This window comes from Lissotriton vulgaris, chromosome 2_1 (genome assembly GCF_964263255.1).
Source record: "Lissotriton vulgaris chromosome 2_1, aLisVul1.2, whole genome shotgun sequence".
Taxonomy (NCBI): domain Eukaryota; kingdom Metazoa; phylum Chordata; class Amphibia; order Caudata; family Salamandridae; genus Lissotriton; species Lissotriton vulgaris.
In genome coordinates this window covers 290,995,056-291,018,084 of record NC_141687.1, presented here as the reverse complement: position 1 = coordinate 291,018,084, position 23,029 = coordinate 290,995,056, and the positions used below count along the sequence as shown (strand labels likewise).

Genomic DNA, 23,029 nt, shown 5'->3' with positions numbered 1-23,029 from the left:
GCTCTAAGTAAAGATTAAAGAGGGTGGGGGACAGGGTAGAACCTTGGGAGACTCCAACCATGACCGGGGAGGGTGCAGATAGGTTGCCGTTAATCATCAATCTCTGAGAGCTGTTGTGGAGGAAGGACCTGAACCATTCTAGGACTATGCCATCCAGACCCATCCTGAGTTTGAGACGTTCAAGTAGTTTTTCATGGTTGACGTGTCGAAGGCGGAGGATAGATCAAGGAGGATTAGAAGGCAGGTTTTGCCTTGGTCTAGGGCTTGGAGGGCATCGTCCACGATATTAATAGGGTGAATATCTCAAAAGTCATGATGAAAGTGTCATGGTAAAACGTCCCCATTAGCCAGCAAATTTGTTATGAAAAATCGGATGGTGCCAGTACACAGACAATGACAAGGGTCCACTGGTGCCTTATTTGCTCTTAGTCATATACCCGATGTTTAAAACATGTGCAACTATTATATGAAGCAAGACTTCTTTTGTACATAAGACACATAACTTTATGATAACTCGGGTACCATGACTCCGCCATAGTAGAAAATAGCAACTCACTTTTATTGAACTCTTACTCTGGTTAAGACAAAGCATGCGAAAGAACGCAGAACAGCTCATGCATGCAATATAAACATAAATTATCTGTAGTCATAAAAATGTGGTGCTATGTCGTTTACAGATCATGTTATGTTAAAGCCAACAGAGTTTCAAGCTCAAATCTGGTGGACCGCCATCTTATCGGACCCTGTGGGATGACTATCACAGAGGCCATTGTTCTGTTTACCCTCCAAGGATTGTGATTCTTTTATCTATGAAATAGTCCAGTTCTTTTGTTTTAAGGCAAAAGTGGCAAAGCCCAATAGAGAGAGATAAGAGCTAAAACTCACCCCCTTTCCCCGGGCCTGTGTACTTCATCAAAGAAACACCTGTAACACTTAGGCCATTCTCCGATACGCCGCTACTTGTCGGCGGCCGATTCTGTGAGGCCTAAAGAAGTGAGATGGCTATTACCACTGACTGTGATAACATAAATACGTGCTCCTTGAATATTCAAGGGAGATGTCTTTTTTTGTTTTTCAGTAATGGGCACCGGGGCAGACAACCATTTATTTACAAATGCACAAGTTTCTGGCCTTCAGGTCTTTTACCTTCAAATCCATTATCTGAAATCTCTTATGGAAAAGAAATTAAAAATAAAGACATTGTTGATCCTAAATTTGCATTATGGGGCGACTTCTCTCTTAACCTTCAGTAATTATATGAGGTGTGTACTGCAACTGGTGTACTCCAAAGTTTCCTCATGTTACTACAAGCATAACAAATAAGTCCTAACCTTTGTTTTGATGTGTTTATAATTTACAATGGCGGCAGTTGTATAGAATCATAGCACACCTGTGTACAATCAGAACTATATTTAGTTCAAGTAGTTCAACTTCTCAGTATTATTTTTTTTATTTTTTTTAGAAAACATGCCTTTTATAATTGAATCCACTGCATCTCATCAATTAAAACAGCAAACAAGGTCTTAAAGCAATAAATCTAACATTGTTCATATCGCAGAAGTTGGACTACAAGTTAAATTCAAAATCTGAAAATGCAAGTTATAACCACTGCATTCAAAAAGAAATTAAATGAAACAAACAAAATTATTGGAGAGTTCAAGGATTTTTTTTAACTACCTCCAAGATCCAGAAATTCCAGAAAGACCTAAATAAAATGTAATTTGATGACACAGTTAACTTTATATCATTTTCTACTTTAAACTAATTTTTGGAAAACATATTCTGAACTTCTCATTACTGGATTCTTCTGAAACGTTTGTTGGCATAGACTCAGTAGACTATTATAAAGATTGGTACCTTGAATCTTTTTGAAAGCCATAAGTCAAGGGGTGTTTGAAATTCCTTCCTCAGTTGACCCTCAGTTGACATTATTATCATGCACAACACTTGACAGTCACAAGTGTGTGGCATGCAGATAATTTGTGTTTATTTCTGTTGAAATTGGCAGGACACTGTTTTATAGCTTGTGTACTCATGTATATTGTCAGTCGAGTCTGTGAAATTGCAGGTTTAGGTTAGATTTTCAAAGTTTCAAGTTTTGCCCATTAATAACAATTCTAACTCAGACCCTTCATGATTGTTCTTTGTTCTTTAGCAGTAGGCAGTTCCTGAGACAATAGGATCGCTCTTTAGCATTGCTCTGATTGCTGTCTCTGTTAAATAATCTACTTTTGGCAATGTTTCAAATGGGGTATTTTATATGTTAAGAGTGTTTCCCACTTTCCTATTAGAACTTTGAACAAGACAATATAGAAGCATTTCATTAAATGTTGGAGGTTTCAAATCAAAATAGGTCAGATATTTGGGCTGCGGTGCTAAGTGGTACGTATTGAGCTGGGCTGCCGGGAGGGTGGGGGGGCACCCTCTATGTACTTTGCAGGGGGGGGCCTCAGGTTTTGTTACGCCACTGCCTTCAAGATCCTCACCCACGCACACAAAACCCTCGACAAGACCGGACCAGCAAACCTGAACAGTCGACTCAAATTCCACGCACCCCAAAGTACCCTACGATCAGCCTAGCTCTCCTACGCCGTGGTCCCCCGTGCCAAAAAGACCAGATAAGAAGGCTGTTCCTTCTCCTTCCTTGTGGCCAAAGCCTGGAACGCCGTACCACTCCACTTCAGACAGACAACATCACTCTCCATCTTCACGAGAAACCTCAAAACTTTGCTTTTCATCAAACCCCCTCCTTGATGGACTGGAACCTGCACCTCTTCTTCTCACCGGCGCCTTGAGACCCTTACGGGTGAGTAGTCGCACTTAACACATGATTGATCGATTGACAAGAGGCCCTGAATCTTTTGAGGTTAAGAGTACTGCTTCCTTGGAAGCACACCAAAAAGTCTCTGAGCTCTATGGGACTGATCGGGTTACCCCAGACAGATCCCCATGGAAGGACAATAGGTGCGTACCAAAGACCTAACGCTGTAGATTGCAGCATCTGGGAACTATTGCAACAGTGCTAGTGTTTCCGGGATCCTGTGAGGCTAGGTTATGTAGCTGAATGCTTTCTGATCTTTGACAATGTGAAGAGGGTGCACCATACAGTAGGAAGAGAAATAGCTTCTTAGCCAAACATGTGATAATGGCTTGCCCTGCACTTTCTCATCTGTTGCCCCCTCCCCCATGACTCTGTGCAATTCGCTCCTGAAGACATATGAAGGCTGTGATATTGAATACTAAATAAGCTGGAACAAAGTAGGTCCAGCTTTTTTAGTATACAATATTCCAGCGGTCCAAAAATATCTAGCAAGAGCAATACCTTCTTCAAGTGATGCCTGGTTTGCACTGAACAGGTATCACTGCTTTTCCTCTGCTTTGTACCTTACTTAGTGTTTGACCTGAGGCACTGGTGCTGATGTCCGAGTAAATCAGTCAGTCAGTCAGTCAGAGAGCCTGTGGTGGGTTCAGGAGGTCTTGTAGCTATAGTTGATCCCAGCACATCCCGCTGTATGGTTTGCTGTGCAATTGGATTCTTTACAAGAACACATTCTACTACACTTTCAACTGTACCTCTAAACTCAACCGTATTTGTCACTAGCCATTTAACTTCTTTCTCTGGTCCACTTGCAGCTACATTTTTATATATCGTTGCAATAAACATTCCAATTTATGATAAACATACCTGTATCCGTTTCCTATTACCGTTGCACTCAAGCTCATTAATCAGCAGCAGGGTCGTCCAATGAAATGTTAATTTCTCCTATATTCAGCTAACCAGTCATCAGCACTGGCTGAGTTTGATGTCATACTAGAGATAGTGATCATTTGCTACAGTGGTCTATTTCAGCAACCTGTCATTTCAGACCTTCCAACTCATGGTGTTACAAGATACCGGGTCCCAAACACACATGGGCACCTGGTGAGGAGCTGATATCACATGAGGTTCACACAATTAGCAGGACTACCGGGCAGAGAGCACATTTCCAGCAAATTGTTTGGAAGGTCTGCCCATTCTAGGGTGTAGAACCTCCCCAGCACACCGATGGTAGCCCAGAAGATGATTTTTGTTTAAAAGGGGGAGGTCATAAATTTAAAGTGCCTCGACTGTCCTCTGCACAAACCCCACCCCCCCATCAAGGCATCGCCGCTCCTCCGTGATGAATATTATCATAAGTTGTTAGGTCTGCTATTTACTGTATGAGACACGTTCAAAACAATCTGGTGTAGATATCTGCTTCATGTCTGAGAATGTTCGTGCCCGTCATTGTTATTTTCTATAGTGTGAGTCTATCAGTCAGTGGCTGCAGGAAGCTGGGTTGGCGTATAATGGATGTGCAATATTGATCACTAGCTTTAATTGACTGTAATACACTGCTTATTGGATGGGTGGACGCTCGTTTAGTGTCGCAGCGGCTAAACTCTGGAATTCTCTGCCACTCCTTTTACGAGGTCAAAGGGACTTTCTACCATTTAAAAAAGCGTTGAAGACCCACTTGTTCCCTAGGGCAGTTTAAGATGTTGTTTTCTGTTGCTGACAGTGATCTCAAGCGCCAGGATGCCCTTGGGGTGACAGTAAAGCGCTATACAAATATACAATACAAATACAAAATTGGGCTCAGGGCTTAACCAACACGTGCTTGTGAATAGAATTACCTCTATGTCCCTCGATTGTCCCAGGCCTTACATTTGATTCGATACCATCTGCAAGACAGGAAAAAGTGCAGACAAATTCTGTAAATGAAGCCCCACCCAACCTCCTGGGTGCTCTTTGTAGACTAGCATTCCCAGAATCCTCCTGTTTACCTGTTACCAAGATGAGGACGTGCGTCGTAGGAGGATTATGCCTGACAATCATGAGGATTGACACACTGTTTAGGAAAAGGGTATCCTCCTCTTACTGGGCCTGCAGGATATTTTAAGTGAAAGTTGCTCCGTTCACTTCTACAGTTGTACGAAGGCCCCTTTCTCTTTGTCTACAGGATGCCCAGAACGTGGGGCTGAATGGCATACATGGCGAAGGTCTGCGCATGCGCGATTTTCAGTTTAACAGAACATGAAGGCAACGTTTTTTTGTTTTTTTAATAACATTTCATTACATTTTCAGCTTATCAGGTGGGCAATGCCCAGTAATAGAGATACACAGGAAAGACATATAATAATATCTCTTGATACGTTATACAAACCCTTCAAAACAGACCAAAAAAAAATAAAAAATTAACACCCCCCCCCCCCCCCCCCCCCCCCCCCCGCTCAAAGTACATACTTAGAGGACATTACATGTAGACGCCAAGGAATTTCCCAGCCACTTTTCATGTATACAGGTGGTAAGTTGTTCACCACTAATTGTTCAAAGATCTTGCGAGCGGCAAAATGCAACACTGGGGGCAAATCTATTCCTCTGTAGTCTGCCCACCTTGACCAGATCTTTCGATGCTTCTGTAGAAATCCCCTCGCCTGAAACACTACAACCTCTGCAGATATGCATCTATCCAGTGCATTTTTCCAGTTGGAGAAGGCGGGAGGGGACGAGTCCTTCCAGTGTTGTGCTATATCACGTTTACCTAAGGTGAGTCCTAGAAGTAAAAGGTGTCTCTTATAACCTTTCCCCCTACATCCTATGTGCTGTGTAAGAGTGCCAGCCTGGGGTCTACTGAGATATCTCACACCAAGACACGACCTAGGCAAGACAGCACACTGGACCAAATCGGTTGTATCACTACGTAACTCGACACCGTGTGTAAAAAGGAACCGCCATCCGCCTGGCAGCGGAGAATGATCAGAGATTGCAAAGCACCCATATTCCAAAGTCTATGGCGAGTGTAGTAGATCCTATGGAGATATTTAAACTGGATTCTGTATCTGGTAGACACAGCAGCATACCAGGGACTAGCCAAAGCCTCTGCCCAGTCATCATCGGTAAGGGCTGGCAGGTCGGCAGCTCACGTCTTCCGGGTTTCATGCATAGTGGTGTTAATATGTGTAGTTAGTGTCAGGTATATTTGCCGGATTTTGTGAGCCCCGATGTCCCCCATCAATAAGTGGCAGTGGGTGGAACTGAGGAAGCAACTCCAACCGCCGAATCAGGAGGGTCAGGGCGTGACTAAGCTGCAAATAGCGATTGAAAGGATTTAAGAGAGGTCCCCTGCATAACATTCCCGAGCGTGGAGATACCAATAAGATCCCACTTGCAAAATCCCATGAGCGTCGAAACCAGCAGTAAATTGGTACCCTGCCAAAGGGGAGTGGCGCCTGTCAGCCTGGCCCACCAACCCATAGACCGGACCACCCGCCGCCACGTCTGAATGCCTATCTGACAAGCGGGAGGGAGCGCATCCAGTGACGCACTGCTAAATAGAAAATGGAGCAAAGGCCTGTCCGCCATGGCAATCCGCTCCACGACTTAGGCCGGGTCCACCTGGGATCCACACCACCACCAGGGGCGGCTGGTGACATTTGACAGTGGTGGGGCGTAAGCTAATTTGCATATTGCACCGCAGCAAGCGAGCGTAGCAAGCGAGCCCGAACCTCTTTAAGGGGGTTACAATGCGGTCGTTACAACGACCGCGTTGTTACATCGCAATACATTACAATGCAAGTAGTTACATTGACTTGCTGTAGGGGGTGCGCTAACCTAATGAATAGTATAATTTACTATTCCAAAACCTTCCCTACTGTTACGCAGACTGGAGTTGGAATAGTAAATTATACTATTCCTAAATCCAGTACGCCCCCTACAGCAAGTCGATGTAACTACTTGCGTTGTAATGTACTGCGATGTAGCAACGCGGTCGTTGTAACGACTGTGTTGTAATTGCATTGAAAACGCATGTGATGTAAGATGCTATATTTACTGGAAGCTGCTTCCCAAGTCATAGAAATAATTATGTCAGTTATCTGTCAGCAATGCTAGTGGTAAGAATGACGAACTATCTTATTGTCATCAATACTACTAACTTCGTTCTCGTTTAGTGAAAACATTCCTGGAAATATTTTTGCCTACGTTCATGGTGGACTGGTCCAAGAATTCCACCTGTAGCTCAATGATATGAAGGCCCTAGTCGACCCTTTATAATCATGGCCCCTTGTCTAACAAGAGTTGGCAAAGCCAATAGGCCTTGGCAATCTGGTGCAATGTTTAATTTTGTTTTATTTACAAGCATATGCCTCAAAATAAAAAGGGAAAAAAGAAAATATGCTGCCTCCTAAATATTGCTCTTTATGCTTGACATAAAAAAATCGCATTTAAAAAAACCTTCACAGATGCAGCTGCTTTACCACTGATGATTTTTAAGCAACAAACCATTCCAGTTGTACCTACCTGAGGAAGTCTGGAGACTCATGCTTACTTTTTCAAAGTAAATGAGTCCATGACACTCAGTCGGGAGTGTCAAAGCGGAGCAGCATAACAAAGACAGTATTACATGGTCACTACCTGTGGCTGGTTACTGCCCTGACACCAGTTTTTTTAAAAAGCCTTATTTTAACACTAGGAGCAGTTCAGTTTGTGGTATGTGCTATAGAAATGATCCTTCCAACCACCACCACTACTACAATTACTACTGGGTTGCAAATCGAAGGACCACATGCATGAAAGAGCAGGGATGCATTCGCTTCTCACATCTGATATAAGATAACTAGAAAGCTCTGGTTGGTGCTTTTGTCTCTGGTGTCCTTCAGAAGCAAAAATACAGTTGGATGATGTAATGCTCATTAAACTTCGTTTGCTAAAGCCCCATAATGGTCTCTGTTTGGGTCACATCTCCAAAAGAAACACGGTAGGGAGGTTTCATTTCTTTTTGAGACTACATGAGGTCCCAACCAGACCCTTTGGTGTGTCAGAACCCCATAGAGGGTTGAGTATGAAATAAGAGAGATGATGAATTGGCTTTTTTTATGGTGTGGTGCAGCGCCTATACACACCAGACAATGATGTCAGAAGCAAATGTAGTTGGAGCACGCACCATCAAACCACGCAGCATAGGAATGCAGAGGCTTTCAGCCCAAAGCCAGGGTGGGAGGTAGGAAGCCCAGAACAATCAGATATGACAGAAAGAGTGACGTATCCCAGCCTCACTAAGGAAGACAGCAGCAAGTAGAGATTTAAGCAGTGCAGAGGGATAAAAGTTAACAGAATCCCTGTGCTTGAGAGAGCGGTGGCTGCGTAAAGCATTAAAAAATGAGCACAGCAATCACATCAAACATTATACAATATTTGATGCAACCTCGCTGCCACCACCCAGGCCCTCATCTTTCGACCTCTCGAGTACTGCAAGTCACTGTATGTAGGAATAGTAAAACAGATCTGAGGCGCAAGATGACCACAATGCAGAGGCCATTTTAGTGCACAGTACATTGTAACTACATTTAAAAATAATGTCGATGTTGCCTTGTTTTTTAAGCAGCATGGCCGTGCTTTAAATGCAGCCCCAAAAAATGTTCAGCCAGTTTAAAATAAATGTATGCGAAGGGAACTTTCTTTTTTAAACATTTTATTTGAGGGGCTAACTACCTTCATTGACATTGTGGATTATATCAAGCCAAACTCATTTTTAGTTACCTGGAAAGGCACTAAGCAAACCACACCTTTCAAAAGAAGTTTACATTTGATCCACACACACATGTTGGCACTGACAACACCAGCTCTTATTACGATTTTTAACTCCGACCTCAGAGGTAATTTGCAAATCAAGTTAAATAAAAAAAATATATGTCATACATAGAAGTGTGGCTCAGGGGTTAGAGGCGGCAGACCCGGAATCTGAGATCGGTCCTGGACCAGGGTTCAATTCCCCGCCCCGGCGGATCTTGGGCTAAAATTCCACGGGCTCGATAATTCTCATCCCGGTGCCTCCTCAACTCTCGGGTTCACACTCTGCGACTCTGGGCAATAGCTTGCTTAATCTCCACAACGGCCCCTCGCGGCGGGATGCCTGACTTTCACCCTGTGGACACCCTGTCGGGGCTTCTCACAGGGGAATATCAGGACGGGTTCCCTAGGCAAGCGCCAGGATACCCTTGTGGTGACAGGTTGCGCTATATAAGTATACCTACATTTACATTTACATTTACATGAGGTCACGTTGAGAGTGCAAAACCTTAATAATGGCAGCTGCTTTCCCCCTGGGATAAAATCGACTTGAAGCCAGGCCTCAAATCTAAAACACACAACATCGGATTGCTTACAAACTGCAAAAAACACATATTTACTCCACCCCAGATGGGACTCGAAAACTGCAACAACAAAAAAATTCTCCACCCCAGATGGGACTCGAACCCACAATCCCTGGCTTAGGAGGCCAGTGCCTTATCCATTAGGCCACTGGGTCTGCTCACACCACAATCCAACTGGGGCGGTTTAAGGCAGAATCCATTCATCTACACGTACTTCCTCCTCGAACTGAATGTTCTACACACTCGTCTCGATGAAACAAGAATATACAAAGTAGCTATTGGGGTTACTTCTCCGAGGGCCCTGTTAGGGCGAGGGGACATTCTGGAAAACTGGTGCAGTGTCAGACACGTAACACTCGTAGGAAAAGGCACTAATTGGGTAAACTAGCAATTTGACACTAGTAACTCGTGAAAGGGGGGTGTTCTCTACAAAGTATCAGTTTCACATTTGTATCCTACGTGAGAGCTGGACCTCGAGCAAGGGACAGCATCACGCACACATTTACCACGACCTTCAGGGCAGATGAAGGAGCATTGTAAACTAGCACTGTTTCATGGGGTTTCTGCACCAGCTCAGTGTCCCACCTGTAATCCACGTGGAAGGAGGCATTTTGCGCACACTAGTAGTTCCACTCCTGTTACTCTGGCAAGAGGGCAAGTCTTTGAAACTCGCATTGTTTAAGACCAGTAACCCGTGAGAAAGGGGACTTCTCTGTAAACTAGCCATTTCACACCAGGAAATCAGCGCCAGGATTGGCTGGGGGGACACCATGACTGCTCGCCCAGTCGCCATGTGCAACCCCGGGGGCTGCGGCCCGCCCCCTGGTCCTCTCTCTACGAGGAAATTCACAGGGAATCAATCTGCGCATGCGCGGGCATGTTTGTGCCCAAAAATCCACTTGCGCAGCTGCAGCAGGCCCATCCTCCCCCCCCCCCCCCCCCCCCCCCCCTACCCCCCCCGCACTCCGGAAAAGTCGGGTGTCTCCCGGATTCCCGGCCGGCAGGTAGCGAGCGCGATTATTTCAATATTTGTTGTATTTGTATTTTTATGACGACGCGGTGGGTCCATGGGGCTTAGTGGGGCTACGCCCCTACGCCCCAATGGACGCACCGCGCCTGACCACCACTCGTTAATCACCAGGAGGTGCGAGGCGGAGTAGTACGCACGAACGTCCGCAGCTGCGATACCAATACAATACGTGGACTGTGTACACGTTGAAAGAGCCAAGTGAATCGCGCCCCCTTGCCAGAGGAAGCTGTTCAAAAGTGCGTAAGCTGGGTAAACCACGACGGGGGGATATGGTGTGAATAATTCTGAAGTTTGTAAAGTAGATGCGGTAAGGACACCATCTTAAAAATCGCAGACCTGCCGTACAATGATAGGGGCAGTTGGGACCAAATTGTCGTTTCGTTTCGAACGGCCGGGAGTAATGGAGTAATGTTGTGTGTCCAGGCGACTGATCATTTTGTTTATGAAGGGGAGCGCTCAGGACGTGTGTGTTCTGATTGGAGATTGGTTTGTTACTGCTTTAGATTGTGACAGGCTCAGCTAACTGCAGCTGTATTTATTTGCTTTGCTCCAGCTTTCAAGCCGACTGCTGTAAAAGTATTATTCCAAGAGGAGACATTTCTCCTTCTGCCCTCCAGGTCTCCAGGGTCAGCTCGCTCCTCCAGCATCTCCTGTCCTTTCCCAAAAGACAGAGGAACGCCAGCTGTGAAACTGAGGAGGAGAAGCTAAGGAGAATTTTCTTGGATACTTGGTAAGAGTTTTACAAGAGCGATTGTAAGTCTCTCAAGAAGCCTGCAGAAGATATTCTATCAGCTTTGGATGCTTCTTTCCCTACTTCTGACCAAAAGGGAATACATATTTCTAAAGGTACTTTCCCCGACCTTTTGACTCGTATTAGAGAAATATGGGATTTGATCCAGCGCCAGGAAGCCGTTTTGGCCACCGTGCGCTCTACAAATAATTTCATTCATTCATCCTGTGGAGAAGCCTTCTATCTCTCAGGACTTTGTATTGTGTCAGTTTCAAAAGCCAATTCATGCTGGACTTCCTATTTATCAGTTTGTGATGGAGTTTATTTGACAAGAATAGAAGAATCCAGAGAAAATGGACTTATACTGCTATGTTTAACTGCCAAAAAACAGACACAAACATGAGTGATTTGCCCAGGTGTCCTTCATCACCTGCGAGCCGTTTCTTAGGCCTCACCTACCAGTCACAGTAAGCTTTCTGGTTGCCAAATACTTATAGTGGGCTTGTCAACAATTTACAGTCGGTGTATAGCCCACCAATTGCTTACCATTGGTTGGCTTTAATCTAACACAATTATTGCTTTATTGTCATTAATTTGCGTGTTTCTTCTTTGATGGCTTGCTTTCTCCTTCTCTTTGTCCCTCCCCCTCCTCTTTATAATTATTTTGATTGGTTTGCTTGTATCATTCCAGTGCTCACATTTAGGAAACCACTTCTAGGTTTTTCTTTCACCGCTCCATGTAAGTGCATACTTCCTAGCTGTCTCCATGTGCAGATTCCCTACTAAACACCCCCACCACTCCACTACCCTCTTTGTATTGCTACCTCGCTCTGTTGCTCTCCCTCACATGCTGTTCTCTTGTTTGTTTCTCCCATGCTCCGTGTTACTCTTTCCCTCGTGTGTTGCATTGGCGCTCCTCCCCCCCACTGGGTATTATTTTCAGTCCCACCACTACTACTGTTGCTCCCCCCTCACCCTTTCCTTTGATGCTCCCCCAACACCTCGTGGGCATTTCAGTTTTTTGTATAATTATTTGCAGGGTTTCAACGGCTGCCGTTTGCTGCCCTGCACTCTTGATAGATAGAAACGGGCTTTTGCACACATAACAACGTCTTTTTTTGTTTAAACCAATCTTAAGTGGTGTCCATCCTCTTAGATCAGTCAATAACAACTATAGGAGCATTTTGCTTTTTGCTGATGAGGCACAGCATTGGTAGAGGCAGTAGAGCCTAAAGGCTTGACCTATTTGCTTTACAAATGCTTGTTACTTTGATGCAACCATTCCTGTGTGCTATTTCGTAAACGGAACCTGGCCTGTGTTTAAGGCAGCTTGACGTCCCCTGACCTACTTTATTTCTTGGGTAGCTAATAAGCTGGTTTGTTTTACACTATGAGGTTCACATTTCCTGCCCACCGCGTAACTCCCGACCATCAGGATGTGCTGCCTTCTCCCTGGTACTAAGGAGGAAAGCCTTGTTATATTTCACTGTCCTCAGAGTGGTGCACCGTGGCCCCTTGATGTTTGTGGAGAGCTAATGCACTGTAATTCAGGTGCTGTGTTTGCTGGCACAAAACTCCTATCTAAACATTTTCTTTAAACATTCTTTTCCACTGCAGACCTTTTTTTTTATACCAAGAAAGAAGATTCATTCTAATCATATTTTAAAACTGCATATTTCATTTGGACTGCAATAGGGTTGTTGAATATATTTTTTCACTGCATTTTTCTGAATTTACCAAGTTACCGTAGGGAGTTGTTCGTAAGGTTTTTTTGTTGTTTTGTAAAGAATACCAAAAGAGAAAGATCATCCGGAATTGTGGTTTGCAGATATTTAAATCATTAAATTGAGATGTAATTCTTGGGAAGCTGATTAAGACAGCTCAAATGTTGGCATTCTTAATTATCTTCCATTTTTACAACTGTAGAATGTTTATGTCATCATGGTTTTTATATAGTTCCAAACAAAAAATGCAAGAATATGTACCAGATGTAAACTACTTTTTAATCCAATATATACAAAATTGACATTAAAAAAACCACAACTTGCAACAGGAATATGCATTTTGATTAAAGCCATTCTGTCCATCAAAGACAGGGCAAGATTTCCAGATGAACAATACGTTTTTAACTTTGTCCTTTAAGGGTTTAATAGGGGTTCATAAGTTAAGATGTATGGGTCCACTTCTAAGACTCCACCATATGCAAAAAAGTCCATATATCGGTATGTAGGTAAAAATGTTATTTTCAGCAAAGATTCCCATGCTGCACTCAGAATTGTAAACGTCTTTCTCCCGGCTTATTGGATGGAGTCATAAGAAAATAGCCTTTCAAAATTACTTAAATAGGTGGATTTTAACAGACATTCAGGTTAAACAGTTTTTCGAACTCTGTCTTATAGATACTCCCCACAGATCTTTTTACAGCTTCTTACTTAGAAAAATCTTTCCTATGCTGAAGAAACTGTCCTTGTAGGAAAACTATTTTCCCCAAGTAATGAGTATCACTCTCTGCAAGTCGGCTGCTCAGAATTTAACTAAGACAGATCAGTGATAATAGATATTGCTCCAAATAGGAGAGTTGGGCAGGCATATCTTTAGATCATGAATGTTGGTAACATATTTTTTTTCTGGTGTGCAGTTCTTTACGAGGGGTTAATTTCCAAAGGATGACTATATTGTTATATTATACACCAACCAGATTAGATCAATTGTATCATAACACAAGCCAAAAATGTCCTCGATGTGACTTGGAGGGCGATTGGATACATATGTTTTTGTCATGTACTGTGCTGTCCAGTTTCTGGACAGAGATTTTTCGTGTTATCATTTCAAAAATCCGAACAGCAATTATCACTGCACCTATAACCGGACTGGTAGGTTTGATACCTACTGCCATGGCTACATGAGTGTGTAAGGATTTTATAGCATATATGTTTATCTCTATGATAACTCGCTCTTCAATTACCCAATACTTGAAATCTCCATCTAGCCCATTTTTTCTACAATGTAAGACTAAAATGGAGAAGATTAGTAGCCTGAAAAATTCTGGTGCCATGTTCATATAATTACATCATCCATTCATTGCAAGATTTTGGGCAGCTGGACTTATAGAGATTAACTCCTAGCTGATTAAGTGTTTACTTTTTAGAATTTTTATATTGCCACTTTAATGTAATTGAGTAGGTGGAAATCCCTATTAAATCTAGGACTGGGACCTGGGTTGGTTGTGGAGGGTTTTTAATTATAAATTACAATACTGCATCTTGCAATTTGATTTTAATACCAATTTGTACATGTATCATTACAGATTGGCACTTTATATCTTTTACTATCCATCATGAATATGTTTGGCTCCACCTGAGCTTGGCTGAGATGTTCTGTCAGTTTTGTTTAGCTGTATATTACACCATGCACTGTCACCTTTTACTTAAAGTGTTATATGTAGGTATTAACTGAAGAGAAGTTCTATGATTTTATTGCACTATGGAACCACAAACAATATTTAAACTGTATGAGGCAGTATCTTTTTAAATAAAGCCCTTCATAACAATTACATTAACTGTGGTGACAGAGTCAAGTTATATTTGGTTTTTCACACCCACGCCTCCCTCTCCCCCCAGGATCTCACATATTTAGCCTCATAGGTGCAGCTCAAAGTTTTATAGGGCTAGGACGTTATCATTTTTTGCACCTCTTTCCTAGCAGCAATACTATGTGAAGAAATGCAGTTTATTATATGGTGTGGTTGTGCGACCTCACTATGTAATAAACTCACAAACCTGTCTTGGGTCCAGTCAAGCTTGTTTGTAAAACCTTAACTCAACCATGGATAGCTTTGGCTTCGAGCATTCAGATTTTATCCAAGGAACAAGTGCAACACATTTAGAAGTATCAAACTAATTGAACAAGAAAGAACACAACACCAAGGAACTCTGAGACCAATTCATAAAAATAGGTCTTACTTTTATGAATTTTTAGACATAAAAATAAATAAAATCCAGAGATATAAATTATTAAGCAACTCGTAAATTACTGCTTTTCACTAAAAATGGACACAAGCATTTGTAACTACTGCGGTTAGTAGTTGCTTTGAAAACATTTTACAAAGTTGTGTTTGGGTATTCTGACCTGGTTTGGGCGACCAGCTCATGCAGGGAGCAAGTCGCAGGGGCTAGTAAGGCTTAGAAGGATAGTTACCTTGCTGTCAAAACAGTCTTCAGCCCAGTTCCAGACTCTACAGGCAAACCCGCATAGACCTCAATGAAGTGGTCCTGATGCAAGGGATACAGGATGCTGAGGATTCTGATACGGTTGATGGGTTTCTTCCTGGGTCCACTCCCTGGTCCATGAATAGTGGGTCAACTTTGGCCACAAATGTCCATGTTCCTCCAAGTCCAGGTGTAGTTCAACTAAAACCCAGTTGCCACTTGTCTACTGGTCTCCAGTCACAGCAAAACCAGCAGTTCCCCTTAACTGAGGCTAGTCTCTGTGTTGGGCATCAAAACTGCACTCAGATGACTCTCCAGGTTCCAGCATACTCTGGTGCATCTTTTGAGTGCCGGAACTCAGTCTCTGAGGCTGCGCTTCAATGGCGATTAAGCGATTGTGGCTACCAACTCACCAATGTGCCGTCTTCAGCTTTTGTGGCCTAGGAGCTGTAACAGGAAGTCAGCCAACTGACTCTTTTAGTTCACTTTTTGTATCTGTGGCTCGGGGACGACTTTCCTTGAGCAGAGCATCACAGGCACAGTCCTCACAGGATCTGCAGGAGCAGTCTATCTTTGGTGCAGCCTCTCTTTGCTGGGTCCAGGGATCAGCAGGGCAGTCCTTCTTTGGTCCTCTTTCCAGTGCAGACGTAATCTGAGTTCTGGGTGCGACTTTTATCCCCACAACGTGCCCTCGGGGGATGTAGTAACTACTAGCCAATAACCCTTGCCCCATACGTAGAACCTGAAATGTTTTATCCCCCCAGCAATAAGCCAGTGCCTCCCTTTGAATGACGGAATAACTACAGTCTGCCCCCTGCGACCTTCCATACGCAAACCCAAAGATACGCTCTTCTCCCTCTACCACTTGCATCATTACAGTACCAATTCCAACTCCACTATCAGTGGACAAATATGTCTTACCCCAAATTTGAAAACACCCAAGCGTAAATTCTTGACTTGTACCCCCTTTGGCTATATTAAAAGCCTCCTCACAATCATCTCTCATGCAAACATTACATTCTTCATTATTTTCCCTAAAGGTTCCACAATCTCAGAAAAATTCCTTACATACTTAGCAACCCAAGAAAAGATCTCAACTCCTCCATACTTGTTGGTTTGTGGGCCCTTTTTACCGTCGCAACAATACCCTTCTTAGGCCATATACCATCAGTAGATATTTTATGACCCAAGTAATCCACCTTCTCTTTTCTTAATTGGCATTTCTCTTTTTTTATCATCAAGCCATGCTTTTCCAAACGCAGTTTCACCTTATAAAATACTTTGCCGCTCAGGCTCATCCTTTCCTACAACCAAGATATCATCCTGAAAACACCACACCTGCGCTATATTCCCAAAACTATTTCTCATTATCCTTTGAAATACCGCAGAAGCCTAAGCTAATCCAAAAGGCATTCTTTTATAATGGAACTCTCCGAACGGTGTCACAAATGAGGTTAGATGCTTTAAATCCTTATGCAAATTCACTTGATGGTATGTAGCAGACAAGTCCAACACACTAAAAATGCGCCCCTTCCCCATGGTTGCTAATGTCTCAGATAAACTGGGAAGAGGTTGCCTTTTTACCTAAATGTTTTTGTTCAGGTCACGCAAATCTATTAACAAGCAATGTTTTCCTCCCTCCTTAGGCGCTATCACCACTGGAGCCAACAATTTTGATGCCTCAATTGGCTCAATAATTCCTTGCACCAATAATTTCTCTAGTTCTTAGCGCAATGGCTCCGTCATCATATGTAGGATTAAACTTAATTTACGAACTACTGGTTGAGCTTGCTCCTTCAAAATTATCTTGTGAGAAAATCCTTTTAACAAACCCAAATCCTCACTAAACACCTTTGGGTACTCTCTTCCTCCATCCACAACTCTCACATGAATTTCTTCAACATTCGTCCTCTCAGTCACCATTACAGGTTTCTTGGCATTAGTATTTATAATATTTAAATCTCTTTGGCGACGCCACCCCAGTAAATCTGATTTGTAGTTGGTTATATATATTCCCTGCAACCTCTAACACATGTTATAAAAATATAATTATATATATATCCAACCTATCCTCACTTTGCATTTTTACATGTAACTGCAGTATTTACATGTTCCATCTCATCAATGGTCAGAATAATTTCTTGGACATTTTCACAAATTTCACCTACCTATTGGATCTTCTTACTTTCCAGTACTCTCGTTCTGCATATCTTTTCCAAATTTCCCCTCCTGCCGCAATTCCTATATATAACATTTTCGCAGCACAATTAAACTTGAAGCAGTATGTCCCGGCGCACGACACCAAAAACACTTAAGTTCTCCAGAGAAAATATTTCTCTTTTCAACCAAACTTGTGCTGGTGTCTTTTCTATCTTCTTTTTCTTTCCTTTCTCTTCCACAACTTCCATAATTTCGTTTTTACGGCGCACCCCCTCTGATCTCCTTTCACCACATGACTGTGTGTTCCATTCCCTTTGCTATCTGAGTAGCCTCCTCCAATGTGGGTTCATTCGTCAAAAGTTTTTCCTTAATCTTTTTGTTGTTGGTATACTGCGCTATCTGCTCCCACCCTCGTCAGCAATTTAAAAATAGATCCAACTCCACATTTCCTTACGATCTTCTCTATTTCAGTTACAATTCCAGCAACACCAGCAGTTACATCTTTCCCAGTCCAGTAACTGGCTTTCTATTCCCCAGCTCTTTCCCAGCATTCTCCATGATGCCGTTTGGAATTCTTTGGCCACCTAAGCAAACCTTATTGCTCATATCTTCACAGATGCGTTATACTAAATGTATTAAAGATAGACAAGATGACAAACTCTGACTAGAATAGAACGCTTGTAAGGACTTGCCTTTTTCACATGGTCGCTCTGATGTCTTATTTATTTTTGTGCACTTCAATTGCTGGCATATTTTGAGTGGGCATTAAGATACTGCTTACTTCCTACCTCCACCCCAAGAATATGTTCTCAAATCCCTAACTATGGAGGGTAATTGTCTAACCATAGTTGGGATGTCTGCCCAATATGTAATGCGTTTGAACAGAAGCGCAGTATGTGGTACTAGTGGCATAAATGTCAAATGTCACAAGAGCTGCCATGTGGATTTGCACCACCCACATAGATGGCTTTGAAGCTATGGCTTCATTGTCCAAATCCCCCAAAACTGTATTTTCCATGTCAAAGACGCATATAAAAAGTAAGGACAAATAATAAAATCACATCCTAAAATGAATCAATCAAAGAGTTACGGTATCAAACAGTGGACTTTAAAAATAGACCAATACTATAACCGCTACATTCATCAGTGAACATTTGTTTATAACACACAGCTATACAACTTTGAGACAAAGTATAAATATTATATCATTATTAAAAAACAAACAAAAGATGTAAAAGAGTCTGCTGGGATACATTGTAATAGGGACACATTTACTAGCTCAGAATAGCCCTGTTTAAACGTAATACACTTTTTATAGAATCAGTTTTAAATCCAAACAGCAATGCACGTTAGCCCAGGGCATTTACCTACATTATGTATGGTTCCATGACATTAGGACTTTTCAGTAGAGCCAATTAACCTCGCAGTTGGTTTTGAAAGCTCAGGGGATTATCTACCTAAAGCTAAATAGACTAAAATTAAGTATTCACTCTGGTTTTATGTCAGTTAACTACAGATCCTGAGTCAACAAATAACTGCTGACAACCAAGTAATGTAAAATTAGCTTTTATATATTCAAACCAGGAGATGGTTATCGCTCTATCACATTAGGCAGTCCATTAGAATCATGTGGTTTAACAGAGCACATGGATTCGTCCAAATCGCAATACAGCCTGGGTCGACCCAGCATGGGGACGATCCGTTTACCTTTCAATTTAGACGAGAGGCAGTATACAACCGGTCAGGTGTTTTAGTGAACCGACTTATTTTCGTGATCTTGGTGCAAAGGGAAGGTTCATGGTTCTGGACCCTGATGGTTTTTGCCTGCCTGAGGTAGGGGCAACCCTTTCTGGTAGTCACAGTGATGCTGACAATGGAACGCCGTAGCAGACCGTGACTTCCAAAATGAGTCCCCAAGAGGAAAAAACACTGGCGGCAACTGGGGACTCCAAGAAGGTGAAGAGGACTGGAGCAGAAGAGGACAGCCTCATTAAAAAAAAAGGCTAAGGATTACTCCTGCATAGCCAAATGCCACAATAAACCAATAGCCTCACAAAGTAACTCTTACTCCTTGTGTACAACATTGGCCTATTGCACTAAGCAGTTGTTGCATGTGTAACCTATTATTTGGTGAATAATTTTCTTTTGTACTTGCTTAACGTCTGTTTCGATGTACAGCGCTCTGATACCCTAGTGTGTCTTGTTCGTGCTATATAAAACTCTTCAAATAAATAAATCCAAGGTTTGAACAGGAGAACTGCAGACGAGATGTTTAGAATAAGAAGAGCAGGACAGAACACAGGAATCAGGATCACCAACAAACAGGGACACAAACTGGAACAAAGAATCAGCAAAGAATCGGCAAGGGAGCAAAGACATACCACCAGGAGCGAAGAGTGTTGCAACGCAAAGAGAGACAGTTCTGACTGTTATATACCCAAAGACAGGAAGTGATGAAAGAGGAAGTAGTCAGCAGCCATACTGGATGCGGAAAAAAAAACATAGAAACATTGTAGCGCCTCCAAGATGGATAGGTGTAACAAAAACCTTTCCTTACGAATTCTGGGTTGAAGAACTACAAAGGACAAGAACATGGCCTCCAAGGAGAAGAATGCGTCCAGACCAATCTCCCAGCAAAACTAAAAATGGGATCCGAGGTCTCCTACAGGACTTCCCAGGCTTCAGATGAGTACCAGGAGCATTCCGTGGTATTACATGGGACGCTATGAGAGCAATTGCAAGTCGCCGGGTGGTCTCACAAAGCACATGAGAGGTAGCAGGACGAGCCGCAGGTCGATTCATGGGCCACAGCGTAAAAACAACCTCCCTGGAATTTTTCTGATTTTTGACAACGTAACACAATATTATCTTTCCAAGTTAAACTGTTATTAAATATCAGTCCAGATAGGAATATGTTGGTACCTTAACCAAACTCTGTGTACATTAAAACTGTGCATAAAAGAACTCCATGTTCCACCTGGCATTATTTCGGTACTTGATATTAGTCAATATACATTTCATGAAGGTGTCAACCAATGGTCTCAGTGTCCCATCTTTGGAGTGTTAGTGCTGCAGTCTAATAGATGTAACATAAATATCTTTATATATAAAATTAACACTATTGGAGCTACAATGCAGGCTTGACGACAACACAAGATAAGCTGGTTCACTAACTTCCAGAATATTTTTGGGTTTCACTTATGAACTGCCTAAGTTGATCCCAGTGCTGGTAGGTGCTCCCTTTTCGCTTCCTTAATATAGATTACTATACTACATGACAATTCATAAATTCAGCCGTGTCACTGGGAATATTGCCTAGAGCCTTTCATAGATTATGATTAGTCATGGAACATTCCTGGTCAAACCATCGGGATGAGTGTTCATGGTCACTAGAAATGGTTTCATTAAATCAAATTTTATACCATTACATAAGGAAATAAATGCATCAATAGTATATCTCCCTCGGTCAGACACACGATTAAAAAAAATCAAATGACTGTCTGCAATTTTTGCTAAGAACTGGGTCGGGTTAGGTAAATGCCATACTAATCGTAAACTGCTCAAATGTACTATAGGCTTATCAATATGGCATAAATGTTCTTTGTGTCAAAAATAAACACTTGACACATAGGCAATGTAAGTCAACTTCACTTATGTGCATATTTAAAATCGTCTCGAACCAGGTTGTTAGCCCACCATCAGCCCATGCCGAAGCTGATGAAGTGGCTTGGTTTGAATAACAAATAAATCCGTCTATTAATATGCTAGTGGTTACCCAGGTTGCTTGTAATAATATAATGTTGAATTTATTAATTAAGGCCATCCATTCCTTTGAGAATATTTTAGACTGGAGGCCCAAAACATTCCACCATAATAAATTAATGTAAATAAGAGAAACATGGAAACCATATGCCATATCTGGACAGAGGATAGACTGCCAGAAGATAGGCACCAAAGGAGGACCAGCTGCAAGCTGTTAATGCTAGCCGTCGGTCGTCCCCCACTAGGCTTTCCAGGGGAGTGAACCTGCTATGAGTTCTAATTCTGTTAATGTTTGCCCTACTGTTGCTTAAGGGATATTTGGACTCACAAATCATAGGTTCTTGACAGAAGAGTTTTGAGATCCCCGAAACTTAGGTCTATAAAAAAAAAATAACACAAAGGTAAGGTCAAAATTCAGCTTTTGTTTAAATACGTAGTGAGCATGTTGACTGGGAAAATATTGCACACATGAATTGGATTCTTAAAATAGATAACAATACAACCCCCTTTCAGAGTTTTAATAGATTGACCAATCTATGAGACCCTGGTAACCAAGGTAATTTGCATAAAGACCATATCTACCTTCTTTTTAATTTTTTCTTCCTTCAACAGCGAAATACTGCCAGGCATGTTATGTAGGATGGAATCAGTGATATAAATTGAAGGACAAAGGCACTAACACGTTCACTTGTGTAGTGATGAAATATGGCGTGGCAGCACTCAAGCAATGTACAAAATACACAATTTCCGATTGTGTCCATATGTCACTAAATAATCCTCATCATAACTGTTTATTTCGGATTACAAAGTCATAAAACATACAATAAAATACAACAAATACTTGATAAGCGACAATTACAAAATGCTCAGTTCGAACATTTTAAAATGGTCAGAACAGATTATACAGCCTCTATATTGTTAAAAATTAACGATGAGCAGCTATCCTTGTTAAAAGTACATTTAAAAAATGTCCGCAATCCCTTGCTCTCTATCCACAAGGGATTCCTTGTGGATAGAGAGCCAATTAATACTTTTATGAATAAATTGCTCATTGATCTTTACTTTGGCCTGGATTTAACTTCGGAACATTAGCTAAATTAAAACACACGGGCAAGCAGATGTGGGAAGCTGACGAGTACTACAATTATCAACTGTGCATACATTAGTATTAGTAGGGTTGGCCAGCACTCAAAACAAGCGGTCGATGCTCCCTGGAACGGAACCGGTATGTGACCGCCTTCTGAGGCCTTCTGAGGCCCCGGGCGAAAGGAAAGATGTGAGGCCCCTCTAAGTGCCTTACTGCCTGCGCAAGTGCGCTTTTCCCTACTCTGCGGGGCCGGCAGGGGGCCCCCTGAGCGCGAGGCCCTGGGCAGCTGCCCATACCGCCCATGCCTAGGACCGGCCCTGACTGCAAATACATCTTTGTGCCAGAGGAGCCCTGTAAGGCACTACTGGAGGTAAAGTACTGGATTTGTGACATACCAAACTATCAACCTTTTGCTCAATTAACAATATTCTCAATAATAAAGAGGTCATAACCTTCATCAACAATACTTCCAACCTAGTATACGAATGGTCAAAATTATTAGGCGGAATAAACCAAGACCCAATATCCCCTTGTGTTAGCAGACAATTGTCTTTGCTCCAGGAAATGCGTTTCTGAGCTCTAGTACCCTTCCTTTTTCGCTATGCAGCTGAATCGTTTGTAGGAGAAGCCAAAATAATTGGTCTGTTCTCACCCTCCGACCCAACCGAAGTAGATAGTACAGGTTGAACGGTCAGTTTATCTAGGCCTATAGACACTTGCACTGTAGCCCCAGGACAATTAACACCTGAAGATGAGGAAGTATGGTCATGTACTAGGAATAAGGATAACGGAGGCTTAGTTAATTCAGTTTCTTTGATGATTACTTCAACATCCTGCTGATAGAAACCATCAATGGCAGAGACTCTCAAAATGGGCGG

The 23,029-nt window shown here is 42.3% G+C and overlaps 1 protein-coding gene and 1 non-coding gene across 4 annotated transcripts in view; one reads left to right on the top strand and one right to left on the bottom strand.

Moving 5' to 3' along the window:
* The window catches only part of PRR11 (proline rich 11), a 298,857-nt gene that overhangs the window by 211,568 nt on the left and 64,260 nt on the right, over positions 1–23,029 (top strand). The window lies entirely within an intron of this gene.
* Positions 9,257–9,329, bottom strand: TRNAR-CCU (transfer RNA arginine (anticodon CCU)). Its single transcript has one exon. It is a non-coding gene; the product is annotated as a tRNA-Arg (tRNA).